Genomic DNA, 18,300 nt, shown 5'->3' with positions numbered 1-18,300 from the left:
ACACAGCCCAGTTCAAAGTCAATGGCACAGACCAATGAATGGCAACGGTCTATTTGCATATTGGCCTATTGCAGCTCTGATTGGTTATGCCGCACCGGTCTGTGCGGCATAACCAATCAGAGTATGGCTGTTGTGCATGTCAATGCAATAGAATCCTACTCCAATGCATTCTGCCAACAGAAGTTTTGTTTGTGTGTTGCATTGAAAGTGGATAATATTGCGTTGATTCCATCACAATTCCAATAGTAAAGGGGAAACGTTGATAGTGTTAACTAAGGGGGAAAATTCGCCCTCTGAGCTTTGAATATGCTTCTCTGTGCGGGTTGATATTTCTTCTGCCCGGCAGTCCCGGGGGAGCTATGTGCGGGTGCAGCTTAGAGGGAACATTGATGTTTTTCCTTTCAAGTGAGAACCAATCACAAAATTTGCCTCTTTCCCAAAGCGTTGCCTCAGTGAATGGTCTTTGCTATCCGGCGTCCTTGGGACGTCCCTACCCAATTGAAGTAGAAATGTAAAATGACTACGGTAAGGGTTATGGATAGGGTAGGGGTTAGGGTTTAGCATAGGGCAGTGGCGGTCAGTGCTGTGTAAGATTAGGGAGGCCAAGTAAAAAAACTAACATTTTTTTGAAATGATCAGCGTGGTCTTATTTCTATTACACCATATTGGATCAGTGTCATTCATATTCCATTCACCCAGTTCAATGTTACATCAATAGGTTTAGGCTACTACATGATACTTGAATTTTCCTTATACCCATTATGAGGTTGCCTACAAATGAAAGTTTATAACGTAGGTGCACACATTTGAGAAACAAATTGAAGTAATCAAGGTGACGGACAGACCGTGACACATTCAATACCGTCTTGCACGCATTTGCCTTCATCTTGCTGATTTGGGGTGTGATCATTAGTCCAAACAGTTGCAAATTAGAGTTTTCATATGGACAAATTCAGTTAGGTTTATCCCTGCTTCGTTTGCTTCCGTTTAAGAAATGCTTTTCAACAGAATCGGAGGAATGAATACACCCTGATCACCCACACACACAGTTCACTTTCATAGCAGCCACATACAAACAGCATGCTCACCTTGTTTGTTCTATAATTCCGTCTCGCATCTACACGCTCTCCACCCACCTTTTCCCTTCGCTTGTGGACTTCAGTGCACAATACACCTGCTGTCTGTGACCTTTCCAAGCCAAATCTTCATACCTTAACTGCTAACCGCTACATATAGCCTACATCGTTGTCACCATATTGGCTAACATCATAGTTCTAGTAGCTATGTAACCCGCTACAGTCTACAAGCAGTTTAGCGGGCCCCAGTTGCAATAAATCTAACAAAACCGAAAGCTTACCTTGACTTGGAAGAGTGCCAGTGTTGGATAACCTTAGCCAGCTAGCTAACATAAATAGCATTCCTGTCTATTGTAGCCCGGGTGTTTGTGTAGGCTAAATTAGCTAGCTGCATTAGCTTACTCTGAAAGTGAACAAAAATCCAATTAAATCTCTCTGCTGCTTCTCTATTTTTGTTTTAACTGTTCAATTATTGTGTTTTTCTTTTGAGTCAACTACTCACCACATTTTATGCACCGCAGTGCTAGCTAGCTGTTTGTTATTCTTTCAGTACTAGTCATTCTCTGACCCTTTGATTGGGTGGACACCATGTCAGTTCATGCTGCAAGAGCTCTGATAGGTTGGAGCACGTCCTCCGGAAGTCTTCATAATTACTGTGTAAGTCTATGGAAGGGTGTGAGAACCATGAGCCATATTTAAATATCTTGAGTTTTGTTTGCGTTTTCTACAGTATTGTAAATATATGGGGGTGACTGAGACAGGCAATGTAACATCCACAAATAAATATGAATCTTTTGAAAATTGATTATTTTTTTTACATGCAGCGTACTTCGTATCTTAACTTTCTCTGTAAAGCTTATTTTGTCTATAATTGGTTTCTCTCTCTCCATTGCGAGTGTCCTTTTCTTCCGGCATTATGATATCTGTAACATCCATACCTGTTGTGGATGTGATGGATATTGTTGTGTTAAATCTTAGCTTTTGCATTTAGCGGACCTGGTCCAACCATCTACCAAACACAAATAAATACAGTCTTCTAAATGTGGGTATTCAGATGAAGAAACGTAGCTAGTTAGCTAACTAACTATACTGAACAAAAAATCTAAACTCAACATGTAAAATGTTGGTCCCATGTTTCATGAGCAGAAATAAAAGATCCCAGAAATGTTCCATATGCACAAAAAGTTTACTTCTCACATGTTGTGAATTTTTTTTTTTACATCCCTATTAGTGAGCCTTGGTCCTTGGCCAAGATCATCCATTCACCTGACAGGTGTGGCATATCAAGCGGCTGATAAAAAAATTAAAAAAAATAATTATGATCATTAAACAGGGGCACCTTGTGCCTTGTGGGGTACAATAAAAGGCCACTCTAAAATGTGCAGTTTTGTCACAAAGTTTGAGGGAGCGTGCATTTGCCATGCTGACTGGAGGAATGTACACCAAAGCTGTTGCCATGGAATTGAATGTTAATCTACCTTGCCAAAAAAAACTATACCAATATTTAAAATTCTAGCGGCCTTTTTAAGCATTCTAGTACAGGTAAATGGTTACACGGACACAGCGATCTAATTCACTGCATCTCAGTTCAAGAGGCGTCACTACAGTCCGTTTGAATACAGGGTGTATCATATCCGCTGATTGGGAGTCCCATAGCGCGGCACACAATTGACCCAGCGTTGTCTGGGTTTGGTCGGGGTAGGCCATCATTGTAAATAAGAATTTGTTCTTCACTGACTTGCCTAGTTAAATAAAGGTTACACACCACACTAACCAAAAAGTTATTTTGTTGGCATTTACGTATGTCCCTGTTACCAGAAAAACGTAATCAAAACCTATTTCTTTCACTTAATTGCTGTGCTGTTTAGTCGTTTCATTCTCAACCAGGATTTCATCATACATGTCAAGCAGTGAATTTTCAGCTCTGTCTGTCCGTGGCCTCTCTTCCTCGGTGCGCACGGTGTCCGTTTCCATCTTGTCCAGCTGTGTATGTAACATTTCACATAAACCCTGTTTCTTGTCTGCATCGAAGTAGAGGTCCTCGTACCTAGCATCGAGCATGGTGGCAACACAGTAAAGAGTAAAGAGAGAGTGCCACTGAATCGCTTGTTCACAGCCTGTGTCGGTAGTTTTATTGAGCAGGCGTTTCAATGCCATGACAGAGGGTATCACGTCTTCTGCAGGCGCAGTTGATGAGCTTATTTCTCCAGTTAGTTGTTAGAATGGAGCTAGCTAGTGTGTTCATGTTTCAAACATGTTCTCAAATGACATTGAAATGGCAGCAGCGGTATGACAACCAGCACATTCATGAGTATGAAATACGACTTTCCTCAGTACGAAATCCTCGACGACCCGCTGTGCTGTCAGACTCAACATGCTCATGGGGCTGATATTGCTGGTCCAAATGTCAGTCGTGAAGCTAACACAGTAAAAGCGTCACTGCTATATCTCCGGTAGGGAAACGTCTGAAAAATAGCGCACTTGGCTGTGTGTACCGGTGCTCGACCAGTCGGCGAAAGCCAACATCACCCACGACAGAGAACGGTTGATTGTCAAGGGCAATGAATTCCATTATCTTGGCATTAATAGATTTCGCCTTTGAGTTGTCTCGCTGAAATGTTCTCTCTCTTTCAAATGACTGCTTGACTTGTTGACTGCTCGATCCACGCAGCAGACATTGTGGGCTAGGTTTGGAATGCTTTGTGGCACGTGTAGCGCAAAATTTTACGTGGCGTCATGTACCTACATTTTATATAGGTATGCACTTCAAGTTTGACATTGGTTTTGGCATTTTTTTTTTTTTGCTAATATCGGCCGTTTCCAATATATCGTGCATCCCTCATTTCTCTACCTTAAGCTGCCTCCAACCTTGTTTTAGAGAATTTGGCAGTAAATCCTGCCGGCCTCACAACCGCAGACCACATGTACCCACGTAAGCCCAGGACCTCCACATCCGGCTTCTTCACCTGCGGGGATCGTCTGAGACCAGCCACCCAGACAGCTGATAAAACTGTGGAGTATTTCTGTCTGTAATAAAGCCCTTTTGTGGGAAAACATTCTGATTGCCTGGGCCTGGCTCCTCAGTGGGTGGGCCTATGCCCTCCCAGGCCCACCCATTGCTGCGCCCCTGCCCAGTTATTTGAAATCCACAGTATAGATTGTCATTTTGCTCTGTTTTTACAGCTTTTGGGGGGAGATTTTTTGTTGTTGCAACCATAAAATTGCAGGATTTTTTTCCTGACTACCACCCCCCAGAGCATGGGGAAGTGTGTCTGCCTCGTGAAGCAGCGGCAGGTGTGCGAGACAACTTTACAAGCATCATACCATATGTACCAGTGAACCACTGTGACATATGAAATACGAGTGATGGCGTAATCGCTATGTAAAAAGGTTATGTCGGTGTTTAAATTACGTTAACGTGCAGTCATATTAAAGTCAAGATTGTTCAATAAGCAGCGTTCGATACGGGAGGGGATTGATTGTCTCTGCTATAACCAAGAAGCTTCATCTTGCAAGCTAGCCACTTAGCTAGCAAGTTAAACCAATTGCATAGCTGGAGATTTATTTGGCACATCTTATCAGGGTTTCCCAAAGGGGTGCACGTTTTGGTTTTTGCTGTGTGGTGTTAAGGCAAACACCAAAACGTCCGTCCCGAGGACCGAGTTTGGGTAACACTGTCTTAGTTAACGTATGGTTATATTAGATAGCACAGCTTTAATAGTTTAGTGACAACCAAATGTAATTTGCTGGGTCATTTTTACCAAATGCGCTGTTGAAAATTGTGTTTTACCGGAGTAGACGCAACTCACTTCCAACTGCTGGTTGGGGTTTTCAATCATTCAGATTTGATTTAAATTTTCACCATAAGAAGTAGTTTTGGTGGTTTTGCTTTAAACAGTCAGTGTACTTGGTCATTTTTTCATGAACAGGGTAATGTCAAAGGATGGCAATCATTTTTGCCAGCTGCGCATGGTCGCATTCATTCATTGGTCGGAGCGGGAAAACCTCTCTGTGAAACGGTCTAAACCATTCACTTTTGATATGGGTAAAATCCAAAGCCGCGTTATATTAATTGGTAAAATTCCATGCTAATTCTAAAGATTAATATTTACACATTAATAGTTGAAAAACAATTTTAATCTACAAAAATGCCAAGTTAATCAGTGGGTGATTTCAAATAAGTGGGGGGAAAAATTGTCCCCAACCCTAAGCTGATAAAGATGCTCAGTCTGCCCTATGGCTCAGCTCAGGTGGCCACACACACACACACACACACACACACACACACACACACACACACACACACAGAGAGAGAGGGCCACTCAGCTTAGAGAATTCATCTCAGCCAGATCCAGCTCCTGAGCTCCCATCAGCAGATATTAATGGAAAATGAATGTGTTCATGCAAAAAATGTGAGTATCGAACCGGCATCAATTGAGCCCAAATGGTTTTCCATATGTGCTTCATGCTTTATTTCTCCAACATATTTCTCCAACAATATTTAGAAGTCTGCTTTCTTGAGTATACATTCCCCCAGCGATACTATAGACACACATCAAAAGTCAAATGTATATTTTGTTTGTCCATTCTGTGAGACATTAATGACCATGACGCTGGAATCGCCCACATTATAATGCATGGTTTCACTCAACGATATTCCTCTTCTTGGTAGTTAAACAGAGCAGTGAAATATTTTTTTCAACTTCTTGCCTGAAGTGCATTTATCTGTTCTGGCTTTGTGTGTACGTGTGTGTGAAAGAGACAAAATTAGGGAAGAACATTTTAAATTAGTAGCCTATTGAATTATGATTCCTTCCACCTCCATTCCTTCCACGAAGGTGATTTGCGTTTATTGTCATGCAGGTCGGATTCTCTTGCTGTTTTCTTTTCCATATGCCTTTCTCGCTCGCTCACTCACTCACGCCACACCTTTCCTAAACAACATGCTTCCTTGCTGTGAATAGTGAGCCCATACAGTACGTCTTTCCTTATGTGCTGAAGGATTTAGGTTACCTCGTACAAAATAGGAAATCCTGTATAACTTTGACTATAAATAACCAACTTAGAAGTACACTATATATATATATATATATATATATATATATATATATATATATATATATATATATATATATATATATATATATATATATATATATATATATATTACGCACGCACGCACACACACACACACACACACACACGTATGTGGACACCCTTTCAAATTTGTGGATTTGGCTATTTCAGCCACACCCTTTGCTGACAGGTGTATACAATCGAGGACGCAGCCATGCAATCACCAGAGAGAAATGCAGTACAGGCCATTCAACTGCCTAAAGAGCTCAGTGACTTTCAACGTGGCACCAAGTCAGTTTTTTTGCCCTGATAGAGCTGCCCCAGTCATCTGTAAGTGCTGTATTGTGAAGTTGAAACGTCTAGGAGCAACAGCGACTTACCCGCGAAGTGGTAGGCCACACAAGCTCACAGAATGGTACTGCCGAGTTTCTTATTTGTTTCATAGATAAATGCCTCATCCTGAAACCAAGGACAAAGCAATCAGACATTACCATCAGAGCTGGTGACAGATGGCGTCAGCTGTGAGTTCTGACTGCTGTCCAGAGTGGTTTTGTTATTGTTGGCTGTGTGTGGCTGTTCCCCTTCTCTCACCTCCGAAGTGTTACGTTACTCTAGAAATGACAGATGCCAACCCAAAATAAAGGGGTCCTAGTCCTGAACAGCTGAAATAACCTTCGGCAAGCTACCCGTACCCCCCCCCCCCCTCCCCATGGAATATAAGTATGTTTTTAATCTGCTCACACTCACTGTCATTTGGCATGTTCGATGGAAAGTTGTCACTATGGGGAGACATGCTGGCTGTCAGGCCTTGTGGTCCCAGTAAATTGCCAGGGACGTGGACCATCCCATAACCTTTTCACTGGGACAAGCGTGGTCATTGGCAAAGACCGTTTGTTCCAAGACTGGAGTTTTGAAGTGATGGATGTTATCATTTTAAATAGAACCCATCCCATATGGGTTTCTATCATAACAGGAAAATGGCACGTTTTACTTCAAACCCTGGTTTACAGATTGGAGTTTTTGGTTACCCAGTTAGCCCTTTCAAACTCTGTATTGTGATCTGCCCAGTAACCATTAACCACATGTCCAACACGAGTGTGTGTTGGTCGTGTTATGTAAGTGAGCAGTATTGTTCTAGAGCGAGAGGGCGAGATTAGCCAGCAGCGTCTGTGATTTTGCCATTAGTTTGTGCTAATTTAGTTAGCATTCTGATAAGAGACCCAATGGACTTGCATTTTTAGCGCCCCCTTGTGTGCTATGTAGGTAATACCGTAAATCCCGGGATGAGAGGACATGAACAATATGAAAATATGGATACCGCCCAAGCCTATTTAACAGAATTTTAAGGCAGAATTGCAATGTTGCAATGCTGTTAGTGGAAAATAAATACACCACGTGACCAAAAATATGTGGACACCTGCTTGTCATTCCAAAATCATAAGCATTAATATGGAGTTGGTCCCCCCTTTTCTGTTATAACATGCTGAAACAGAAATTGGCCTGTCACAAACTTACCTCAAAGTTGTAAGCACAGAATCGCCTAGAATGTAATTGTATGCTGTAGTGTTAAGATTTCCCTTCACTGGACCAAGGGGCCAAGCCCAAACCATGAAAAACAGACCATTATTCCTCCTCCACCAAACTTTACAGCAGGCACTATATATTTGGGCAGGTAGCTCTCTCCTGGCTTCCGCCAAACCCAGATTCGTCCGTTGGACTGCCAGATAGTGAAGCATGATGCATCACTCCAGTGAACGCGTTTCCACTGCTCCAGAGTCCAATGGCGGCAAGCTTTACATCACTCCAGCCGACACTTGGCTTTGCGCATGGTGATCTTAGGAATGTGCGGCTGCTCGACCATGGAAACCCATTTCATGATGCTCCTGTCGAACAGCTCTTGTGTTGACTTTGCTCCAGAGGCAGTTTGGAACTCGGTAGTGAATGTTGCAACCGAGGACAGATCATGTTTACGAGCTACGTGCTTCAGCACTCGGCGGTCCTGTTCTGTGTCTTAACACTTCATGGTTGGGCCGTTGTTGCTCCTAGAAATTTGACGTACTGACTTGTTCGAAAGGTGGCATCCTATGACGGTGCCACTTTGAAAGTCCCTGAGCTCTTCAGCATGAGCCATTCTACTGCCAAAGTTTGTCTTTGGACATTGCATGGCTGCGTGCTTGATATTTATACATCTGTCAGCAATGGGTGTGGCTGAAATAGCCAAATACACTAATTTGAAGGGGTGTCCACATACTTCTGTATATAGTTTACCATGCCCAGGTCATTCACTCGCCCGCAACTGTTCTCCAATCTGGCGGCATCAAATCAAATGTATTTATATAGCCCTTCGTACATCAGCTGATATCTCAAAGCGCTGTACCCAGCCTAAAACAGCAAGCAATGCAGGTGTAGAAGCACGGTGGCTAGGAAAAACTCCCTAGAAAGGCCAAAACCTAGGAAGAAACCTAGAGAGGAACCAGGCTATGTGGAGTGGCCAGTCCTCTTCTGGCTGTGCCGGGTGGAGATTATAACAGAACATGGCCAAGATGTTCAAATGTTCATAAATGACCAGCATGGTCAAATAATAATAACCACAGGCAGAACCGTTGAAACTGGAGCCGCAGCACGGCCAGGTGGACTGGGGACAGCAAGGAGTTATCATGTCAGGTAGTCCTGAGGCATGGTCCTAGGGCTCAGGTCCTCCGAGAGAGAGAAAGAGAGAGCATACTTAAATTCACACAGGACACCGGATAGGACAGGAGAAGTACTCCAGATGTAACAAACTGACCCTAGCCCCCCTGACACAAACTACTGCAGCATAAATACTGGAGGCTGAGACAGGAGGGGTCAGGAGACACTGTGACCCCATCCGATGACACCCCCGGACAGGGCCAAACAGGAAGGATATAACCCCACCCACTTTGCCAAAGCACAAATCATTGATAAGGCACACGCCCTGGCTGCTCTCCCGGTGGTACAATCTCCTTGTAGAAAAATGGGCAATATTTAGAGCCACAGATTCAAACAAGACCAAATGCCACATTTACATGGGAGAAAGGGCGGCAGATAGCCTTGTGGTTAGAGCGTTGGGCCAGTAACCGAAAGGATGCTGCATCGAATCCCCAAGCTGGCAAGGTAAAAATCTGTCGTTCTGTCTCTGAAGGTAAGTAGTTAACCCACCGCTCTCTCTCTTTCCATGAGACTGACGAGGTGAATCCAGGTGAAAGCTATGATCCCTTATTGATGTCAATTGTTAAATCCACTTCAAATCAGTGTAGATGAAGGGTAGGAGAGGTTAAAGAAGGATTTTTAAGGCTTGAGACAGCGTTCAACACCATAGTTCCCTCAAAGCTCATCACTAAGCTAAGGATCCTGGGACTAAACACCTCCCTCTGCAACTGGATCCTGGACTTCCTGATGGGCCGCTCCCTAGGTGGTCAAAGTAGGTAAAAACACGTCCGCCACACTGATCCTCAACACGTGGTGTGTGTGCTCAGTCCCCTCCACTACTCCCTGTTTACTCATGACTGCACGACTACAACACCATCATTAAGTTTGACACAACACTGGTAGGCCTGATCACCAACAACGATGAGACGGCCTGTAGGGAGGAGGTCAGAGACCTGGCTGTGTGGTACCAGGACAACAACCTTTCCCTCAACGTGATCAAGACATGGTTGTGGACTACAGTAAAAGGAGGATCGAGCACGCCCCCATTCTCATCGACGGGGCTGCAGTTGCGGAGGGTAAAAGCTTCAAGTTCCTTGGTTACCACATCACCAACAAAATATCATGGTCCAAACACACCAAGATAGTCGTGAAGAGGGCGCGACAAAACCTATTCTCTCTCAGGAGGCTGAAAAGATGGGTCATCAGATCCTCAAAAGGTTCTACAGCTGCACCATCGAGTGAATCCTGACTGGTTGCATCACTGCCTGGTATGGCAACTGCTCGGCCTCCGACCGCAAGGCACTACAGAGGGTAGTGTGTACGGCCCAATACATCACTGGGGCCAAGCTTCCCGACATCCAGGACCTCTATACAAGGCCCTAAAAACTGTTAGTTATAGACTGTTCTCTCTGCTACCGCACGGCAAGCGGTTTCGGGGGACCAAGTCTAGGTCCAACGGGCTGCAGCTAACAGCTTATCAAAAGGCTACCCAGACCCCTCTTTTACACTGTTTATCTATGCATTAGCCACTTTAACTCTACCTACATGTACATTTTACCTCCATTTCCTCAACTAACTCGTACCCCCTGTATATAGACTTTCAACTTCCTCCAAAGATTTTCTATGGGGCTGAGACCTGGAGACTGGCTAGGCCACTCCAGGACCTTGAAATGCTTCTTACGAAGCCACTCCTTCGTTGCCCGGGCGGTGTGTTTGGGATCATTGTCATGCTGAAAGACCCAGCCACGTTTCTCTTCAATGCCCTTGCTGATGGAGGTTTTCACTCAAAATCTCACGTTACATGGCCCCATTCATTCTTTTCTTTACACAGATCAGTCGTCCTGGTCCCTTTGCAGAAAAACAGCCCCAAAGCATAATGTTTCCACCCCCATGCTTCACAGTAGGTATGGTGTTCTTTGGATGCAACTCAGCATTCTTTGTCCTCCAAACACGACGAGTTGAGTTTTTACCAAAAAGTTCTATTTTGGTTTCATCTGACCATATGACATTCTCCCAATCTTCTTCTGGATTCCAAATGCTCTCTAGCAAACTTCAGACGGGCCTGGACATGTACTGGCTTAAGCAGGGGGACACGTCTGGCACTGCAGGATTTGAGTCCCTGGCGGCGCAGTGTGTTACTGATGGTAGGCTTTGTTACTTTGGTCCCAGCTCTCTGCAGGTCATTCACTAGGTCCCCCGTGTGGTTCTGGGATTTTTGCTCACCGTTCTTGTGATCATTTTGACCCCACGGGGTGAGATCTTGCGTGGAGCCCCAGATCGAGGGAGATTATCAGTGGTCTTGTATGTCTTCCATTTCCTAATAATTGCTCCCACAGTTGATTTCTTCGAACCAAGCTGCTTACCTGTTGCAGATTGTCTTCCCAGCCTGGTGCAGGTCTACAATTTTGTTTCTGGTGTCCTTTGACAGCTCTTTGGTCTTGGCCATAGTGGAGTTTGGAGTGTGACTGTTTGAGGTTGTGGACAGGTGTCTTTTATACTGATAACAAGTTCAAACAGGTGCCATTAATACAGGTAACGAGTGGAGGACAGAGGAGCCTCTTAAAGAAGAAGTTACAGGTCTGTGAGAGCCAGAAATCTTGCTTGTTTGTAGGTGACCAAATACTTATTTTTCCACCATAATTTGCAAATAAATTCATTAAATATCCTACAATATGATTTTCTGGATTTTTTTTCTCATTTTGTCTGTCATAGTTGAAATGTACCAATGATGAAAATTACAGGCCTTATCTTTTTAAGTCGGAGAACTTGCACAATTGGTGGCTGACTAAATACTTTTTTGCCCCACTGTATATACATTTACAAAATAACACTTTCAATATTTGGAAGACCCTCAGTCCTCTACATAATATTGTGCTGCTGATGCCAGGTGCCATAGCAGTCTCTTTCTGCTGTAAAGCAGAGGGTCACCAAGCATGTGGTGCAGGTGATGGTGGACTTCATTTTGCAAAGAACACAGCGGCGCCTCCATGCTGTGCTCTTTTGGCCCTGAGGCACATCCATGCCTGCAAAAATACATTTGGGCAGATGAACACCACTTGTGGCAGGAGCTGGATGAACCAGCTTCAGTGGGGGATGGACACCTTGGCACTGGGGGCTCCCATTCGGAGTCAGTGTCACTGTGAAAGAAAATGTTCAGTTAGAATAGTTTCACATGAGCCCTGTATCAACAGGTATAATAAACCGATATATATAGAGCACAGGGAACATAAGGTTGAATATATTATTATTATTGACCTGCTAGATCTACCGTCTCATTTATATTATGACAGACCAGCTAGATCTACTGTCTATTTTATATTATGACATTTCAGCTAGATCTATTGTCTTTATTATATTACAACAGACCAGCTGTATCTACTGTCTCCATTTCACTTTGGCCATTGTTGTGGGCCTGCCCCCCCCCCCCCCAACAGCCTCAAATAGGCTATTTCATTTCACAAATAATATTTTATATTATTAATTTCAAACAGCGGCATTGGCATGAGAAAAACTTACCAGTCCAAAACGATGTCCTCTCTGTTAAAAAAATATTCCTCCATTTGGGAATCGCTAAATTAATCGTCCTCCAATCTGTCTCATTTTCCCGATCAATTTCTTCTAAAATTGTGTGTACATCTGTATATCTAGACTTAGATTTCACTTTCCCTGACTTAGTCATAGTTTCCTGTGTGTATCAAGCTGTATCTACTGTCTCCATTTCACTTTGGCCATTGTTGTGGGCTATTTCATTTCACAAATAATATTTTATATTATTAATTTCAAACAGCGGCATTGGCATGAGAAAAACTCACCAGTCCAAAACGATGTCCTCTACCCAAAGGACAACCAGCGAACTTGAAACAACTGTGGTAGTCATTGGAGTCAACATGGGCCATTATCCCTGTGGAACGCTTCCGACACCTTGAATAGTCCATGCCCAGACGAATTTAGGTTATTCTAAGCTCGAAAGGGGGGAGATGCAACTCCATGTTATTAAGGTGTTCTTAATGTTTTGTACACTTGGTGTATATGTTGAGGTAATATCAGATTGATTGGTTCCAGCAAACTACTAGCTAGCACTATCAGACCACTACTTATGACAGAACTTTGACTATGACCCTGTTGACATGGCTGTGGGAGTCCACTGAAAACTTTCGAAACGTCTTGGTTTTTGGGGCGAGGCTGAAACCATGATTTGGTCTGGCAGTAAAGTGCATTATCCCCATGATTCCTTTAATGAACGTGTCTGCCCTGCCCCTGGGCCTGTTTTGCTGGGGCCTGCTGCTGTGAGGGAGCAATCTGCTTGATGTGCACTCTGGAGAGAGGGGGAAAAAAAGCTTCTGATTCTATAACATTTCAAAATCCAATTGCGGGAAATGCACGTCTTTTGGAAGACACTGTTCTCAGTTTTCTATGGGTATATACTTCTCTATTTGTAATTTCTTAATATTGTTCGCCTCAATAGCAACTATTTTTAAAACCAAGATATTTGACACGGCTTTAAGATACGAAATGCGCAATTGCACATCGGCCATTGCGATTGCACGTTGGCCATTAAATGTACTGTTAAATTCAATTAAGACATGATTACTAGCAGTTGGTGTTATATTTAGTGTTAGCGATCTAGCTAATGTATTTAGAGTTTTCACTTCCACGTGGTGAATTGGCCACAAAATAACTTTGCCTATGATATTACTGCACATAAAGATGTATGCAAATTCATCACTATTGAACAACAAAATCTAGAAAATTCTGGAGCCCTATTTCAACAGTCAAATATAATAACAATGCCCTATTGTCAACCCACAATTCATGGCAACCACTGGATTCGGTTGCACATTAAAATATGTTGAGTCATGCATGTTGGATGAAATGGCTTATTTCAAGGAATAGCCTACGGTCTCAGTCTTACACAATCTAAAGCACTGTGAATTACTTTGTAAGGTGAACGATCACAAATGTTTTCTATTGTGTGACGCCGTGGAAAAAAAGTTGGTGTGACCAAATCGTGGGCTGGTGCCACCAACTGAAAGTTTGTGACACGAGGGGAAAATGTTAGTCTGGAGCCTGTCAATACGTTTTGTGGGGAGGACTAGGCTATGTATGTTAGTGCACATGGAACTCTGTGATTTATGTTTACTATAGGTTCCTGAGGCAATACAAAAGTGACTCATTAAATGGCATTTAGTTTACTAAAATGGCCAACTTTCTTTCATCGTTTTGACACTAACTAGACTAAATCATTATTCAACTAACAAAAATGTGACTAAGACTTTTTTTTTTGTCAAAATGACTAAGATTGTCTAATCTATAAAAAAAAAAATTAAGCGCCAAAATTAACACTGCTTTATTCCCGATTCCGCTTTCATTCTTGTTATTGCACTGGTATGCACATAAGACGGAGCGATTTGAGTAGACCCAATTGTAATCCGACGGCTGCTGCAACTGCTGTTTATAATGGTACTCTTTCCTCTATCTTAAGCCAGGGGGTTTAGGTAATTAAACTGTAGAGAACACTATATCAGCAGGGTTGATTTGCAGGAAGCTGTACAGTGTTAATATTGACAATGATAATCACTTTGGTATATACCAGTGCAATCAAATGTGTTATTCAATTGTTTTGAATGTACGTCCGCTTGATAAATATTTTCATGAAAGCGACAACAATATCTGATATAAGCTATGCCATGTTGTCCCAACCCACATAACTGTTGATGTGTAACCCCTCCTATGTCATAATTATCTGCAATGTAGCTTTTTTCCCCCCTACTCTTAAACTAATGTTGCTCTGTGTCCTCCATACAGCCTCTTCTCATGCGTAGGCTACATGCTTTGCAAGGGCGGTCCTCTGTAGCTCAGTTCGGTAGAGCCGGGCGCTTGCAATGCCAGGATAGTGGGATTGATTCCCGGGACAAAAAAAGAACAACCATGCATCACTTTTAAGTCGCTTTTGATGAAAGTGTCTGCTAAATGGCTTATATTATTATTGTTTGTATATTACATCTCATTTAATGAATGTCTTCTCCTTGTGTTTTTCCTCTTAGTGCCTGACTGTGGTGTGTCCCAGAGGAACATTAGTCCACATCACCAGGGTCCCCTGACTTGACTTGAAGCGTGTTTTTATATCTGATGCTCTTCCAGAAGACAGAGTACCACTGCACCGTGGCTAGGGACTTCTAGGGAAGATACCCCTACATTCACTCCACTGTTTGGAAAAGGGTAAGAACTTTCATCCTGACTAGCGTCCTGTCCAGGGGGTGGTAGGCTACATCAAGCTCCCTCACTCTACATAAACAGGAGAGAGGGTCCTGCCCTATGGGCCACTCTGGTCTCAGACAAGGCTTAGTTTCATCCTGAGATCAGTTCAATGGGAATGAGGGTGTCATCATGGAGAAACTAATGGACTAAGGGATTTTTGTACAATGAGTACATGATGTGTTCCTAAGTAGAAATGTAGAAGCACGCACATCTAGGAGAACAATGACTAAAAGTTAGTGAATTAAAGTTTTGGGGAATGATCCATGCTCAATCAAGCACAATCATTAGGTGAGACCAAAATACTATCACTTGATAGTATATAATGAATGATGCCCAGCATAAGAAACAATGCCTTTTTTTGCGACTTGTACAAATCGTACCTCATCGCACACCTCATGTAGCCTAGCCCATAGGCATATATGTTTTGATTAGGTTAGTATCACAACTAAAGTGGTCAAATTGCTTCATTTTAAGAAGTTCTTTATCCACGTTACGCTTTTCACCATAAAATGCACCTTTATAATAAAAGCATTACATGCATAATTGCATTTGTGGTTACTTTTGATAATGGTGTTTTCCCCTAATGGAACATTTGCTCTTATAGCCTATAACCATTCACAATTTGACAAGCACTTGATAATGCCTCGAATTTCAAGCCAGCATCCCCTTTGTGGCCGTAATGCACCCTAAAAAAAAATCCATGCCTTTTGCGTCCAGGAGAGTTGCATTGTGCCCTTCTCCCTGAGTGTGCTGCACAATCCGAAGCGTCTCACTCACACGGCTCTCTATCACGTGATCGGGTCTCTCTCACAGGCTACAAGTGAAGACCGACACATCGGGGACACAACTACGTGCGTCCTTATCCAATTCCGAGGTGCATATTGAAGATATTGGATGCACTGTTCACATTAACTTTTTGTCAGCCAACAAGATGAGTAGGCCTAACAAACAGCAAAAATCTACTATCCTCCATAGTACAAAAGTCGACCTATTCTGTGCGAGAAATACATTTTCCAAACAGCCTGGGATGCGATAGATCCCAAATGAATACAACCACTAGCATAAAAATGTTTTGTTTTGATGCAATGAGGCTGATGCTACAGATCAGAACTTTTAGCTTAAAATGTTGATGAACCTTTAGGCTATTTCTTCACATTATAAGCGCAGCAATGCGCACATGGTTATAGGCTATAAGAGCAAATGTTCCATTAGGGGAAAACACCATTATCAAAAGTAACCGCAAATGCAATTATGCATGTAATGCTTTTATTATAAAGGTGCATTTTATGGTGAAAAGCGTAATGTGGATAAAGAACTTCTTAAAATTTAAGCAATTTGACCACTTTAGTTGTGATACTAACCTAATCTTAACATATATGCCTATGGGCTAGGCTACATGAGGTGTGCGAGTATGATTTGTACAAGTCGCAAAAAAAGGCATTGTTTCTTATGCTGGGCATCATTCATTATATACTATCAAGTGATAGCCTATCAATTGTGAATGATATACTAATATTGTCACCCATCAGACTATTCTTGATTTAATCTTTACATATACTAAATAATATATGTGTGACATTTGTTATGATTTTTAATGGACCGTTATCATGCACCTGTATCGAAACAACAGGGGCAGCGGGAAAAAATACATGTCATCTATACACTTAAATAGCAAATGGAGGACGCTTTTCCCGTGGTTCATTTTCATGCCCTCCAGGTAGACTATACTCATGTTGTAAATATAAGAAATGTGCTTAATATTAGTCAACTTTAAAAAATAAATTGTAGTAGGCCTAGCCTATAGAAAGCTGATCACATCCTCCCCTATTTAGTAGAGGCCATCGCTCTGTTTTCTCCCACAATAGCATAGCCTTTAGAAATGTTGCGCAACATGAGCTCATGGGCTCTCATGAAGCGTTTGATTCGGATTTTGCATACATTTGCATATAAATATTATTATTCGGGACAAGGCATAGATTTTTTTTTAGGGGATATTACGGCCACGCAAGGGGACATTGATGGACATGGCTGTCGATGCCTTCTGGGAAATTCAAGGCCTGTTATATTCAAGGCCTCTTTTCAGCAGAATCCATTTGCTTTCCAACCTCTTTCCCCCGCGATTGTATTTGAAATATTGTGAAATGCCTGTTTTGAGTTCACTGACAGATTTGATGCACATTCCCATCTGTAGCCATACCTTGTGATTGAGCTACACACAATCCATTTTGTTAGGCCATTTTTTGAAAAATAAGTTATTTATATACTGTGGCTAAATTATAGTCCTACTCCTAGTGTATTATTCTGAACTCTTTCATTTATTTCTGAACAGACCACAGTAATTCTATAACTTTGGCAAATGTATTTAAATTTATCCGGGGTGCTGCGGCATCTCCGGCACGCTTCCCACGGTTATGATTCTATAAGGAAATAAATGAAGAAGTGCAACGCTAGTGAGATGACAGTTTCAGGCTCATGTCTGTTAGACCAGACGGGGGGAGCGAGATCATAGAAAGTGAATCTCATTCTAGTTCTGTTAGATACAAGCACGCTTCTCTCTCTCTCTCTCTCTCTCTCTCTCTCTCTCTCTCTCTCTCTCTCTCTCTCTCTCTCTCTCTCTCAAAACCACAATGTTGTGCCAACCATAAACTCGGGCCAGTCTAACACAAAACAATTCTAAGAATATCAGGTTTTCACATTGTATTTTTTATGAGGCAGGGGAATTACGGAGGATTTAACTTTGCAAACAAGTGAAAAATAGTTTTCATGTTAAGAGAGGTACTGGATCCTGGCAAATGGGTTCCGGAACAAAACAGTTCAAAATTGAGAGGTGCTGGATTCTGTTCCGGCAGGATCCAGCTCAAATTAAGCACTACGACCAGCTATCTAAACTTTTAGTTATCATGGTCAACTTACCAATCAGGGGTGCCCTCATTAGATTTTTTTTTGTTGTCACTATCAGTCATATCATATTAAAAACGGCAAGCATTTCTCTCCACCCTTTAGCAAAATGTGTAGAATTTCAGAAAATATGCTTCAAAACTGCACATTTGTCTCTCAGCCCCATGGCAAAATGCATCAAATTGCATGAAATTAAATTAAACTGCAAAATGTAAATGTGTAGAATTGCAGGAAATTCACTCTAAAAATTCACATTTTCCTTGGGGCCTCCAAAAAGGCTAGGGCTGGCTCTGACTGCATGTGTGGGTATGGATGTGGATATGCA

The 18,300-nt window shown here is 42.4% G+C and overlaps 1 protein-coding gene across 1 annotated transcript in view; it reads left to right on the top strand.

The window, feature by feature from the left end:
• The window catches only part of LOC139418698 (bifunctional heparan sulfate N-deacetylase/N-sulfotransferase 1-like), a 109,155-nt gene that overhangs the window by 18,153 nt on the left and 72,702 nt on the right, over positions 1–18,300 (top strand). The window contains exon 2 of the mRNA XM_071168345.1: positions 14,864–15,038. The gene's annotated coding sequence lies outside the window, so the exon portion shown is untranslated. The remainder of the gene's footprint in view (positions 1–14,863; positions 15,039–18,300) is intronic.

This window comes from Oncorhynchus clarkii, chromosome 10 (assembly GCF_045791955.1).
Source record: "Oncorhynchus clarkii lewisi isolate Uvic-CL-2024 chromosome 10, UVic_Ocla_1.0, whole genome shotgun sequence".
Lineage (NCBI taxonomy): Eukaryota > Metazoa > Chordata > Actinopteri > Salmoniformes > Salmonidae > Oncorhynchus > Oncorhynchus clarkii.
This window is presented reverse-complemented; position numbering and strand designations above follow the sequence as displayed.